The following is a 12,612-nucleotide window of genomic DNA, read 5'->3' on the forward strand; positions in this document are numbered from 1 at the left end:
TTGCTTCTTAAAATATGGAAAATACAAGAGAACTTGCCACTCTTGATCAATATTCCTCAGAAATTAATGGCTACAAGGTCATAGTTACTGGCACTAAAGCACGCCATAATTACAGCTGGAGCAATAATTAAGTTTAAAACTGGAACATGACAAACAAAACCAGAACCCAAACATATTCCATCTGCATGGCTGCTGTAACAGAGCTTTCAAATGGGTGAATTATCTCCTCAGCATCTCATTAAGCTCTCTGGAGGCCTGCTAATGCATCAATTATTTGATAAGGGGGGCTGAAGCAGGTGAACATCAAAAACATGACAAACACCGCAGAGGAATGAGATCGGACACCACTGATCTGGAGCATACAGGAATCTCTCTGTACGCTCAGATGCTGAGACACGTCTAAGAGCTTTCTCCTATTACTGTTAGCAGGACACCAATACTTGTAGCACTGCTCATTTTCTGCTCTAAATAAATGTAAAAGTTCAGTTTGGAGGATTTTCTTTTACTTTTAAACGTTCAATGTGAGATTTTTCAGGTATAAAACATAATTTTATAGTTTTTTTACTGATCTTTACCAGGAGTATTAAGTAGTAGCTGTACCTTTTAATCAGTTTACCACAGAAACACTGAGAGTTAACTGCTTTAAGTTGGTGAAGATGAAAGTTTTGTTGTAGTTTGAGCACAGAGAAGGCTATGAGGCATGTTTTACTCTGATAGGTTCATTTCAATGCCGTTTATGACCTAAACGATCCCAGGATACAGTCATACAGCTCTGGCATAGTTGGCGTTTTTATGCCACTGAAAAGGATTTTCTATTCAGGTGTTTCAAGGTCTGTAACACCGTACCGAACTACGATGAGATGACTAATGCTGCAATTTTATGGTTTTAATAAGCTGAAATGTTTGAAGGCTGCCACATTTATTTACAAGGACAAACAACTACACAATAGACTCAATGGTGACTAAATTTAACAATGAAAAGATAAATAAAAGGAACTAAATTCAAACTAAAAACAAACAAACCAGAAGCTCTGGCTCAAAGAGAAGAGTCTACAGAAACAATTAATTACCGATTTGGGAGAAGGGCACAATTAACCTTAATTAAAAACCTAACAAACAAACAGTAATTGATGAGCTTCCATTTTAGAGCCTCTTGATACCCTGAATTTAGTCCTGTGGAGGAAATTCTTGGTCCATATTATTTGCAAAAGAGGTAAATCAGACTGAATCCAGTTCTAAAGCCTCTGTACTTTTAATGTTGACTCTTGGACTTCTGGCACTTAAGACACAATTAGAATATAGCAATCAAGATTTTCTCCATTTCAAACTGTTGTTTTTTTACACATATTGAAACAACTGAACAAATATTTGTGATACAGTGAGTAATTACCATGTCTGTGTTTTCTGTGGATCTAAATCTGAAGATATTAAGCATATTCTTAATGTCCACCTAAAGACCTCGGTTTCAGTTCGGTTGAAGTGAACTCAGTTCGAATTCATATGTGAATGCCAAGCGGACTGGCGGCCGCTCCAAAAGCAGGAAGTGGACTACAACGCAGGGCGTTCTGGGTAAACACAACTAAAACAAACTTGCTAACCTAGTGCTAGCAGAAGAAATGGATCCTGGTCTTTTACTGAAGACAAAAGAGAAATAAAATCTGATGCCACTCCATTTTTGTTTACATTTCATGAAGAAGGAAGTTGCACTTAGAGTTTTTTTTGTCATTTTCTTCATTGGTTCTTGTTGCAGTGCCCCCACAGGCGAGGAGGGAAGCAGGTTGTTCAATTAGTTTGGATTGCTTAGATATAGGACAGTGTGAAAGAAAACAGCAGCAGCAGAAAATGGAACAAATTTAGCAATTTTGGTCCCCAATCAAACCAAATCTACAGGACTATCAGGTGTGAAAACATCCTAAATGACTTGAAGTTGGAAGTTTAATGCCTTATACACAACCTATGGATGGAAAACTAATTATTTGCTGGATTGTTGTGGAAATAGTTTAGACTGCAGCTGGTTTGAGGCATTTAAAGCATGCTGAGGTGAGCTTAATCTTCATCAGTGCAGACAGAATGTCTGCATTGCGTAGCATGACATTATGTAATCTTATTATTCGTCCTTGCTGTGACATTTGAGAAGCTCTTGCGGTAATTTTTCAGTAGTGATGAATACTTGACAAAGCTTCTGATCAAACTGCTAATGCTACGGTGTCACAAGAACAGAGATGCTGCTGATGCATAATTTACTTAAAGCTGCAAGTCTTCCTGCTCTACTGAAGCAAGATATGCAACAGTGTGATAAAAGTATGAAATTCAACCTAACAGTTTAAAGTTTATTCTGTTAAAATACCTGCTTTTAAAATAAAATAAAAAATCATTTTATATCTTTTAGGAGAAATAATAAACAGATTCTTCAGAGCATGTAGATGAAACCTAGTAAGATCCACTCACCTATTGTCAGCAGTCCCATCAAACTTTTCCACAGGACTTTACCAATTTCCACTGATCTCTTCTGGCTTGTTGAGGTTCTCAGATTCTGCCAGGTGTCTCGTTTGGTTCTGGTCCAGTCTGATGATCCAGTTTTCCAGCTTCTATTGCCTCTACGTTTTGTTATAAGTGTGGGTGTCGGAAATCTTGAGTTGATGAAGTTAAAATTTCATGAATACTTCTTTAATACTAGATGAAGGAGTTCCTGTGGATGTTGTTGTTCCTCTTGGAGAATAAGGCTTTGGTAACCTTCAAGTGTTTTCTTCTGTATAATAGTTGAGAAGTAACAGGTCTCAGGGTTTCAGATTGTTTTCAGAGAGCTGCCCTGCCCATCCTGTAGAAAGGGAGGAAGAGTGGGAGGATGTGGGTGGGAAGTAATGGAGAGGAAAGCGAGGATATAGAGGAAGGGAGGAGAGGAAGAAGAATTGAAGGGTTAGAATATGAAGGGTCAGTTCAACTGCTAAAAATCTGTTTTTTAACAAGTTTTCAAGCTGAGCAGAGCTACTTTACTGAACCCTACAGTAGTGCAGGTTTACAATGGGCTTTACCGAAATGTTAGAGTATATATACACATAATTTTAATTATTAAAGCACCAAAGGGAGGTTATAAATTCCCATAAAGAGATGACATGGCCATGCAGTGACAGATGCACAGTAAGACACACAACAAAGAGGTATGACAGAAACAAAAGAAAGAAGAAAGATTTAAAAAATGCAACAATTTGTCTCTAAAGACTCAAAACTGCCAAAAGATAAACAATAAAAAACATGAAAAGATCCAGAACAAAAGAGACACAATGGCAATCAAGAGATTCAGACAAATTAACATGGATGGATGGTTGCTTCAAAGAGACAAATAACCACAGAACTACACCAAACCCTATCTGCTAATGGGATCGAAATTATATCCATACACACAATAGGTTTGGTTTTGCAATTAAACATATTGACACACACTTTAACAGATTTAAAAAAATTTTTTTTACTTTTAGTTTTATAGATGGACTGTTGTATAGATGGATGAATATGTGAAATAATTTGTGGCTGTCAAGTTAGATAAATTATTCATGTTTGGATGTAGATAAAATGCATGAATTTATTTATTATTGTGCTTAAACATTTTCCTGCTAATGAGACAAGAGATTGAAATTAGGTAGCTGGCTATAATCTTATGTATTTACATGGAACTGTTCTTTAATATATATTGTCCCATTTTTAAAAACAAACTTGAACTTGCTTGGATGAATGGTAAAAAATAAAGTACATCTAAGTAGCAAAATAGATTTCACAATGTCGTTATTAATTAAGAAGTTGCTAAACATTGTAACTATGGCTGCACAAAATGTGAAAATATTGTGATGATTTCCATTGCGAGATCTGCCTGTTTTCTTCTTTCCTCTCTTCCTAATCTGTGCTTCCATCACTCCATGACCTTCAGCATTTTGGGTAATGTCATTTCTGTCTGATGTCTGCAACTGACTAAATATTATACTAGCATGAAAAATACTTATAACATCTAGAATATATTAGTCGTCAATTATTGCACTGAAAAAAGTCCTTTGTTATTTAAATTTTGAACAAGTTGATATTGCGATGATGATATATAAGCTAAAACAATCCCAAAACACTAAATATCATGTAAAACCATAATACTTTCTTTTTACCATAATTATAAATAAGGATGTTTGAAAGTATATTTTAAGCTATTTATGGACAAATGAATGTTGTATTGTGCTTCTAGTTACTTCAGGAACTAAATAAAAAAATTGTGAACATATTAGAGTATTCTGGAAACTCCAGAGTTTTTATAAAATCAGTTTGAAAAGAAATCCCAGAAAAATAGAATAATTATTAAGTTGCCAAATTTTCTGGTTTTAACAGCTTCATGAGAAATTTTCAGTCACAACAACTTTTACAAATCGGGGCTTTCAATCTGTACTGTGAGGATTGTTTTTTCAGTTGGTGAAATTTAAAAACTTGTTGCTTGTAATCTGCTAATTAGTGACAAACTTCTATAAGGCTGTTATACAGCAGATACAGCTACAGATATTTATGTCCACTTATGTTGAAGAGTAAATTATGTTAATCTCATCTTTATCTCTTTTAAGACCAAGGAGAAATGCAACATTACATATTTACTTCTTATATTACATGCAAATATTTAACTTTTGATATTTTCAAAACTTTTATGAGAGCACAGTATAGAGAAAGGAAATAATAACTGCCTTTGGGAAAGCCTCTTAGCTTATGTTAGCATACTGGCAGGCAGTTGGTTAGTCGCTAATTGCTAACAGCATGCTAACCAGCTGGTCTGTGTGGGTCTGGTTATGAAAGTAAAATGTTTCCACAGCAGTGCAGACAGCAGGAGGACATATTGGAGACAAGAAAACAACTGAAGAAAAAGAACCTACTTGACAATGATTAGAAGTAGTTCCTGTGACTCACACTTCCTATTTCCTGTCTCGGTTGCCAAGGAAACGGATGTTTGGCAGGAAAATCTGGGAAGCTGTACAGCACTGATAACAGATACACTTTGTGAGGGCCCTCACTGTCTAAAACCTGAGTTTGAATCAATAAAAAGCCCTGTGATGAGACGAGGACCTGCTATTGCATATGAAATTACAAGGTCCCCACGAAAGGGTTATACAAGTGCACACACATGCCTACACACACCAACACACACACTGTTGATGTTTCTAAAAATTTTAATATCTAAATATGATGTCAAATATAATACAAATAATACATGATATACAATGCAAATGAGCAACAGGGCTCCAGATGTGGCTAGCACCGTTAGCCTTCAGAGTTTTCTTCAGATTATTTTAGGCAGCGTTTTTTTCTGCTTCCCAACCTCTTCACTGGAAACCGCCTCCCTCTAACCGTTGCCAAGTCTGAACAGGCAGTTCTTATATACTCATAAACCAAAAGAACAAACTTCACTCAAAGATGTTGATACAGTAATGACTGGAGTGATCCAAGCCAAGGTTTTCGTCTTTATTGTAACAAAGGCTGACGGCTGTTTCTGAAAGACGCCAAGCAAGCCTCTATGTGTGCAACGTCATAAATAATCACAAACAAGCAGAGTATATCAGTTGGCAAAGAAAATCCTGGCTGAGCTACTCCACATTCCTAAGGCCATAAATCTAGAGGTCCAAAAACAACAATTAATTTAGTAAATAGGGTTTCAGTAGATGAGAAATAAAGTAAAAGCATCATCTAAATGAATGAGCAAAAATGTTTAGTTTCATCGAACTGTTTCAACTGCAGTGGAAACTTTTCTGTCTTTGTCTCTAAAGAGTTAATATGATCAGATTATAAAGTCATAATCAGACAGTGAAGTTTATTTTCAAATCTAGTGGCGCGGCTCAATTAAAATTTTAAACAAGTTCAAGTAAGGTTTCTTCCTAAGTCTGTTTACTTTGTTTATTTAGTGTAGCAGATGAACTAAGACAGAAATCCCTGCAATGATTAAAACATATTTTAAGGCCAATTAAAGCAACCTACCATTTATTCTTTTGTTGTGAAAACAACTGTCTGTCTTATAAACTTGGTCTGTGCAAAGATTAGTCTGAATTTATTAATATACAAATTAACACCAATAATAATAATACAAAATCAATCCAATATTGATGATAAGTAGAACATAATAATCATGATAGTACATTTTAATATCTTTACATGCTAACAATAAACTGGGCAACAATGGCGTCCAGGGGAAATTTCTGCTTACCAAAAAGAAAAGTCTGTTTCATATTTGCCAAAAACAAATAAAAAATATTTGTTATTTGCCAAATAAAAGTGTAACTTTTTGTCACAAAAGTGTAACATTTTAGAAAGTCTGGCGTAAAACTAACAGCATTTCAGAAAAAGAAAGAACCCACATTGAAACATAGTGGTGGTGGTGTGATGCTATGGGGCCGCTCTGAGACCAGAACAATTTGCAGTAATGAATGGAATCATGTAAGTCATGTAATGGAGTCATGCCCAGTTATTATGCGTAGGGGGTAATTACTTTTTCACAGAGAGACTGGCTGCTCCTGGCAGCTTATTGTTCCCTTTATTAAATTAAATAATCTAAAAATGGCTTTCTGTGTTCATTTTGGTATTAAAATTAGTTGGAACAATTATTTTTAAATAATTAAGTGCTTTCAAATACCAGAAAAAGAAACTGGATCAGGGAGTTAACAGTCAGACCAAAGAGGCAACCATGGTTCATCACATAAAAATACTTTATTATACAACATTTTGTATAAAAATGTTTTGCAAAAGTGACTAAAGTCATTTTAAGTTTTGTTAAACCAACAGTCTGTCTAAGCAGTTTGGAAACAGTTAGCTTCTGTTGTGGCTAAATTCTTTCTCTGTGTCTGAGCCAAATGACTGCAGCTGCTTTAACGTCACAATCTAGATACAAAATTTGGTTTCAGTAAATTTTTTCAAACTAAGTTGTAGGGAAATTAACTTAAGATGGGTGGTAGTGCTTGGCTTTTTAAAAATCTACAAATGCTAAATCTAAGACAATTAAACAGATGAAATCTTGATTAAATGTTTCTTTTCATTTCACTGACTGTATTCATGCATGAAAATGAAACCTGGATTCTTGAGTGTCTCATTCGCAGCAGGAACAAACCTGTGCAGCTGCCGTCAGAACACCAAACATGCATTTCATTGTTACGTGTGAACAGGATGTGTCTCTGTGCTGCCTTGTCCATCACCATGGAAACCAATGGCAGGAGCAGATAATATTTGCTGTATTCTCCCCCATGATAGACACTCTGTCTCGTCAAGTTTCTCACACACAGTCGAGAAGACAGAAACTAAGGAAAATCTGCTCGATTTCCTCAACAATCATGGCGGTGGTGAACGGCGACCCAAACGGTGCGACTTCACAACAATCGAGAACAAACCGACAAACCCGAGTTTACAGGAACGAGGTGTTCTGAAACACAACGCCGATCTCAGTTCATTCCTACAGACAGATACAGTCAATCGCACTAACATTTTCATCCAGATGAATACAACCATCTGCTAACTTCACCTTGACTTTTACATAAAAGAGTTTCCTGGTGGTTTACGCTCAAGGACCAGATTCACTGCATGACTCAGAAATTCGCTGAATTACATCAGAACAGATTGAAACGAGGAACAAATTAACCAACTAACTAACTGGCTAAAGTGAGAATAAAACATGCTGACAGAAATCCTTCTGAGGAAAGTATAATATTTATATAAAACATGCTAATTTTGACACGCTAAAAGCCAAAATTGCTCTGAGCATAAAATCTCAAAACAAAGAGGATTTTTTTTTTTTTTTTGCAATTTGTCAAAAAAAACAAAAAAAAGATTTCTCATAACTAAATGCCTGTAAAAATTATTCAACCTTTTGGATGTTTTACTCTTTAGTTGCTTTTACAAATCAGTCATGATCCACTACTTGACAATTAAAATAAAAAGTCTCTTTGTTTACAAAGTGAAAATTGATTTCTACAATATAATGACAGTTAAATAAAAATATGAAACATAAAATAAGTCACTAAATAGAAAATCATTCTCTTTAAAGTGATCTGTGTCTCCAGTGATGTCTTTTGGAGAAAATTAATTTTCCAGCAAGACAACGACTGGAAACATGAAGCTACACAGAAATGGTTTAGAGGCTCTGGTGTGGCCTATTCAAAGCCCAGACCTGCTCACAGCTGACTACTAAATACTGACTTTACATTCACTTCACAAATATTTATGCAACCACTTATTTCAGGTGGAATGTTATTGAACTGTCAGACTTCATTTTCACATTAAAGGGTTTTTTTTGTACAATTTTTTGTCAAAAAAGTTAAATTTTGATCATCCTGATCGATTTGTAAACCGTCCAAGAGTGTGAATACTTTTTATAGGCCTGTTGCATCACGTTGTGCATTTTTTGGATACACAAAACACTCAAAACAACCAGTTTGCCAAAGTGTAATGTCTTCAGCAATAGAATAAATTGTTGCTGTCCAGAAGGAGGTTGATATTGTAATCAAGTAAAAGTAGCGATACTTAAACTTAAAAAAAAAAAAAAAAGGTAAAATGTAGCCATCCAAGAAATTAATCAAATAAGAGTAGAAAAGTATTTGGTAAAAAATTTTTAAAAAAAGTCTACTAAAGTACTGAGTAAATATTCAAATTATAAATCATTTAATATTTTAAAAATTACACCAGACGGTCAAAAATATAAAGTTGAGTGGAAATGTTGGTATTTTAAGGACAAAAATGACAATAAGTAACAAAAAAATAACAAAATCAGGCATAAATACATTTTCCTAATCCATTTCTTTCAATAGAAAACTTATGAAACTTTAACAGAAGCTGCAGTTGTGTCTGTCTGGTGAATTTCTGGTTGAAACATGTTTGTTTTTCATTCAGTGGGTAGAAAACCAAGAAACTACTTAAGATCAGAAATACTTCAAAATAAAGTTACTCGAGTAAAAATACTCCTAAAAGTAATTTTTTTCCAAAAAGTTACTCAAGTAGATGTAACTGAGTAAATGTAGGCACAGTTACTATCCAACTCTGTTGCTGTCAAACCATAAGCAAGAGTTATAAAACCATTTCTAAATAACCTGAAGTTCATCTAGGATCATTCAGTTAAATCAATGCTTCTGGTTTGGGTTCAGTTTCTGTTCAATAAATAATAAAGTGGAATTATTCATCCAAGGCTGGAGTTGCTTTAAATCATAATAAATGCTCAATTTGACTGTTTTTGATGCATTTTCTTGTATAAGTCGTAAATTAAATGCCTAAAAAAATCAGTTTTTGAGATGCATAATGTGTTCAAAAATGTTATTTTGAAGCTAGCAGACATCGTTTTAACCCATCGGTTATGAAGCTATGTTTTAGGTTCTGAGATGTTTGTTTACTTAATTTAGTTTTAATGTTTGCCGTTTGTATAAGCGATGAAAGACGACGCAGACAGCATGAACTAGTTTCAGAGCCTTCACAAACTCCCACAGCTCATCGTCTTCCTACAGAATCTAAATTTACATTCCTCCACTTAACATCCAAGTAACGTTTCAAATAAGCATGAAACATTACTCATGGGTCATAAATATCCTGAACTGCCACCAGCTCCTCCCTTATCTGAAATTGTGTGAATCTCCACAGTATTAGAGATTCAAGTTCAGTAAAAAAATAAAAATAAAAATGGCAGATTTGATGCCACATCGTTACATCATTGAAATTTCTCTTCCAGCAAGTTTTCCCAAAGATTTGCTGAGGACAAAATCACCAGTTGAATTTATTTACACAGTTTTAATCAAGCTGTTTTGTGAAGTGAATGAAATCCTGACATCTGTCTGATTGCATCAAATTGGGGTTACACAGTTTTCAAAGCAAAATATTAACATTATCTAAAAATATTAAAGACCAGCCAGTCTGTGTGTGTTGCTATCAAACTATGTGAGGATTAGCATCAAAATAGTGGAAAAATTAAGAAACTAAAGCTGCTAGTTTTTATACATTTGGTCTCCTGTATGAAAACATAGTCAGTTTTTCTGTTTGTTTTGGTATTTTGCTGTAAATTCAATCTAAAATAATAAAAAAATGCAATTAAAAGAATAAGGTTGTAAAATTACGATAATATTGTCATACAAGAATAAAGTCATAAAACTGGGAGCATAATATTGACTTAATTCTTGTATTATTTTTACTATTCTTGTCGTATTGTGACTTTATTCACATGTCAACTTTATTCTTGTTATTATGACTAATCTCTAAACACTGACTTTATTCTCATTATCGGGACTTTATTCTTGCATTATTTTCACCTTATTCTCAAAATATTATGACTTTATTCTCATTATCAGAACTTTATTCTGACTATTTCAAATTTTTCTTAGTAATACTTCTCTAATACTTTGTCATACTGGTGATATCAAGTAAGGTTCAACTTTTTTCCTGTTTACTTTTAATCAAATTTTGTTTTCAATCCTATTAACTTTTATTTTGTAGACTTGCAGAAAATGATTCCAGGAAAACTGGTGACAATAAACAAACATTAAAGGATAAAGATGAGCAGGAAAAATCACATTTCATTAATAAAGTCTCTTGGTGATCATTTTAGGAGTCACTGCAGTTAAACTAACTTAAATACACTGCTGGGATGTTTTAGCCTCTTATTGGCTTTACAAATCAATCACGATCAACAAAAATGGTTTATTTAGCCAAAAAACAACTTTTAATGCCAAGGGGAAACTGATTTCTACAAGTAAATAAAAATATTCACATGATATAAGTGAACTTCTGCATTTATGCATCCAGGATTTAATCCTGATCTTTACTTCAGCTTTGGTTGATTCATGTTGGTTGAAATGTTTGTATTGTTAGTTCTCCATTTTAAGCTTTAATTAATTGCTAAAATGTTGTTTTTTTTAGTAACTGACCCATTTTTCACAGATCAGAGATGGAAGCTCCAATCTCTGGCCAACTGATGATCTCCGGTTATCCAAAGCAATGAAACGGCCATTTTTATTCAGTGTTTGTCTTTCTTCATTTCAGAATCATATTTGGAGAAGTTGGAGTTAAATTTAAATCAACTGAAAGATTAAAAGTACAAAAAATTACCAGAAAGACATAAATTTCTGTTCTGGTTAGAGACAAAATATGGAACCTGGAAAAAAACAAAAATGGCAAAGATGGACAGATGGAAAGATGGGTAAAGCGACGGACAGACGGATGGGTGGATGGATGGATTATTGGTTGGATGAATAAAAAATGGATGGATGGATGGTTGGTTGGATGGTTGGTTGGTTGGTTTTTTGGGGTAAAACATGTTAATCTTTCTTGGAGCCTCTGAGTTTCTCAACGCTGGAATCGGATCTTGCATGTGAAAATGGAGCGACCCGGTTCTGACCCATCACCAGTTTAGAGCCCAGGACAGAATAGAACCAGCGTCAATCTGGACCCGGAACAACTTCAGATGAAAAATTCATCCCACCAAACAAAACTTCAACTTCAGTAACAATTCTGATTCCAGACGAAACCTCGATCTTTGGCAGCAAGTTTCCAAACTCAACACGAGCAAATTGCCCTCCAGGGCAACAACGGGGGCAACTTCCTGTTCCTGTTTGCTTCTGTTTTATCTGAAGGGGGGCAGATTGCTCCTGTAGATGTCAGTCTGAGATTACAGCCTACACACTCACTGCTGAGGTTATGTAACACACACACACGCACACACACGGGACAGTGAAGTGATGCTGGAGGAAACAGGAAGAAGAAATAAGAGGGAGAAAAATCAAAAAGAGAAGAAGAAAAAGAAATAATGAAATAAATGATTGGGGAGGAAAACTGGAAAAATGAATGAGGATGGAGGGAAAGGAGAAATAAAACCCAGAGAGTTTGGATGGAGAACAACAGAAAAAGGTGAAAAGAAACAAAAACTGAAATAAATGAAACAAAAATGAAGAGATGGAGAAAGAAAACTCGCAGACAAGAATAATGAAAATGGAAAAACGTTCAGAAAATGTAGTTTTAAAGTTAGAGAGCGACAGCAGGTGAGTGGCGCACACGCACCAACACGCCCACACACACACACGCACGCGCACACACACACAGTGTGAGGGGAAAACATGCAGAAAGCTGCAGAGACTCACCCTGAAGATCAGCGACTAGCTCTCCATGATGGAAAAACTGAACATAAAAAAACAAAACGAGAGATGGAGAGAAGAACCGAGGAGGAGGAGGAGAGGAAGAGGTGATGGAGAATGGAGAAAAGAAGAGGAAGAGGAGGTGGAGTATCCGGAGACGTGGAGGGAGAGAGGAGAAGAAGAAGTGGGAGAGGCAGGACGAGTGGAGGGCTGCTAGGTTCAGCCCACACACTGCCAGCATGACACACACTCTCTGTGGTTCTGCGAGTGTGTGTGCTTGTGTGTGTGTGTGCACGTCGTCTCCCACTCCAATGCGTGGGTTAGAAAACACACCTCTCTCTTTCTCTCCCTCTTTTTTTCGCTGTAAGCTGAAGAGAGAGAGAGAGAGAGAGAGAGAGGAGCGGAGGAGCAGTCCCATCACCATGGCAACGGTGCAACTGGGATTCAGGTTCCAGCCAGCATCAGCACCAGAAACACCGGCGCCGCCGGCGGCATCACCATCATCATG

The 12,612-nt window shown here is 35.6% G+C and overlaps 1 protein-coding gene across 5 annotated transcripts in view; it reads right to left on the reverse strand.

The window, feature by feature from the left end:
* shank3b (SH3 and multiple ankyrin repeat domains 3b) overlaps nt 1-12,371 on the reverse strand; it is a 46,820-nt gene extending 34,449 nt beyond the window's left edge. For 4 of the 5 annotated variants that reach the window (XM_032589057.1, XM_032589056.1, XM_032589055.1 and 1 more), the window contains exons 1-2: nt 12,111-12,370; nt 2,449-2,818 (exon numbers count right to left, since the gene is read on the reverse strand). The gene's annotated coding sequence lies outside the window, so the exon portion shown is untranslated. Of the gene's footprint in view, nt 1-2,448; nt 2,819-12,110 lie in introns of all 5 variants that reach the window. The other variant, XM_032589053.1, reaches the window with a different exon arrangement.
* Between the last annotated feature and the right edge of the window lie 241 nt (nt 12,372-12,612).

The sequence above is a fragment of the Xiphophorus hellerii genome, chromosome 17 (genome assembly GCF_003331165.1).
Source record: "Xiphophorus hellerii strain 12219 chromosome 17, Xiphophorus_hellerii-4.1, whole genome shotgun sequence".
Lineage (NCBI taxonomy): Eukaryota > Metazoa > Chordata > Actinopteri > Cyprinodontiformes > Poeciliidae > Xiphophorus > Xiphophorus hellerii.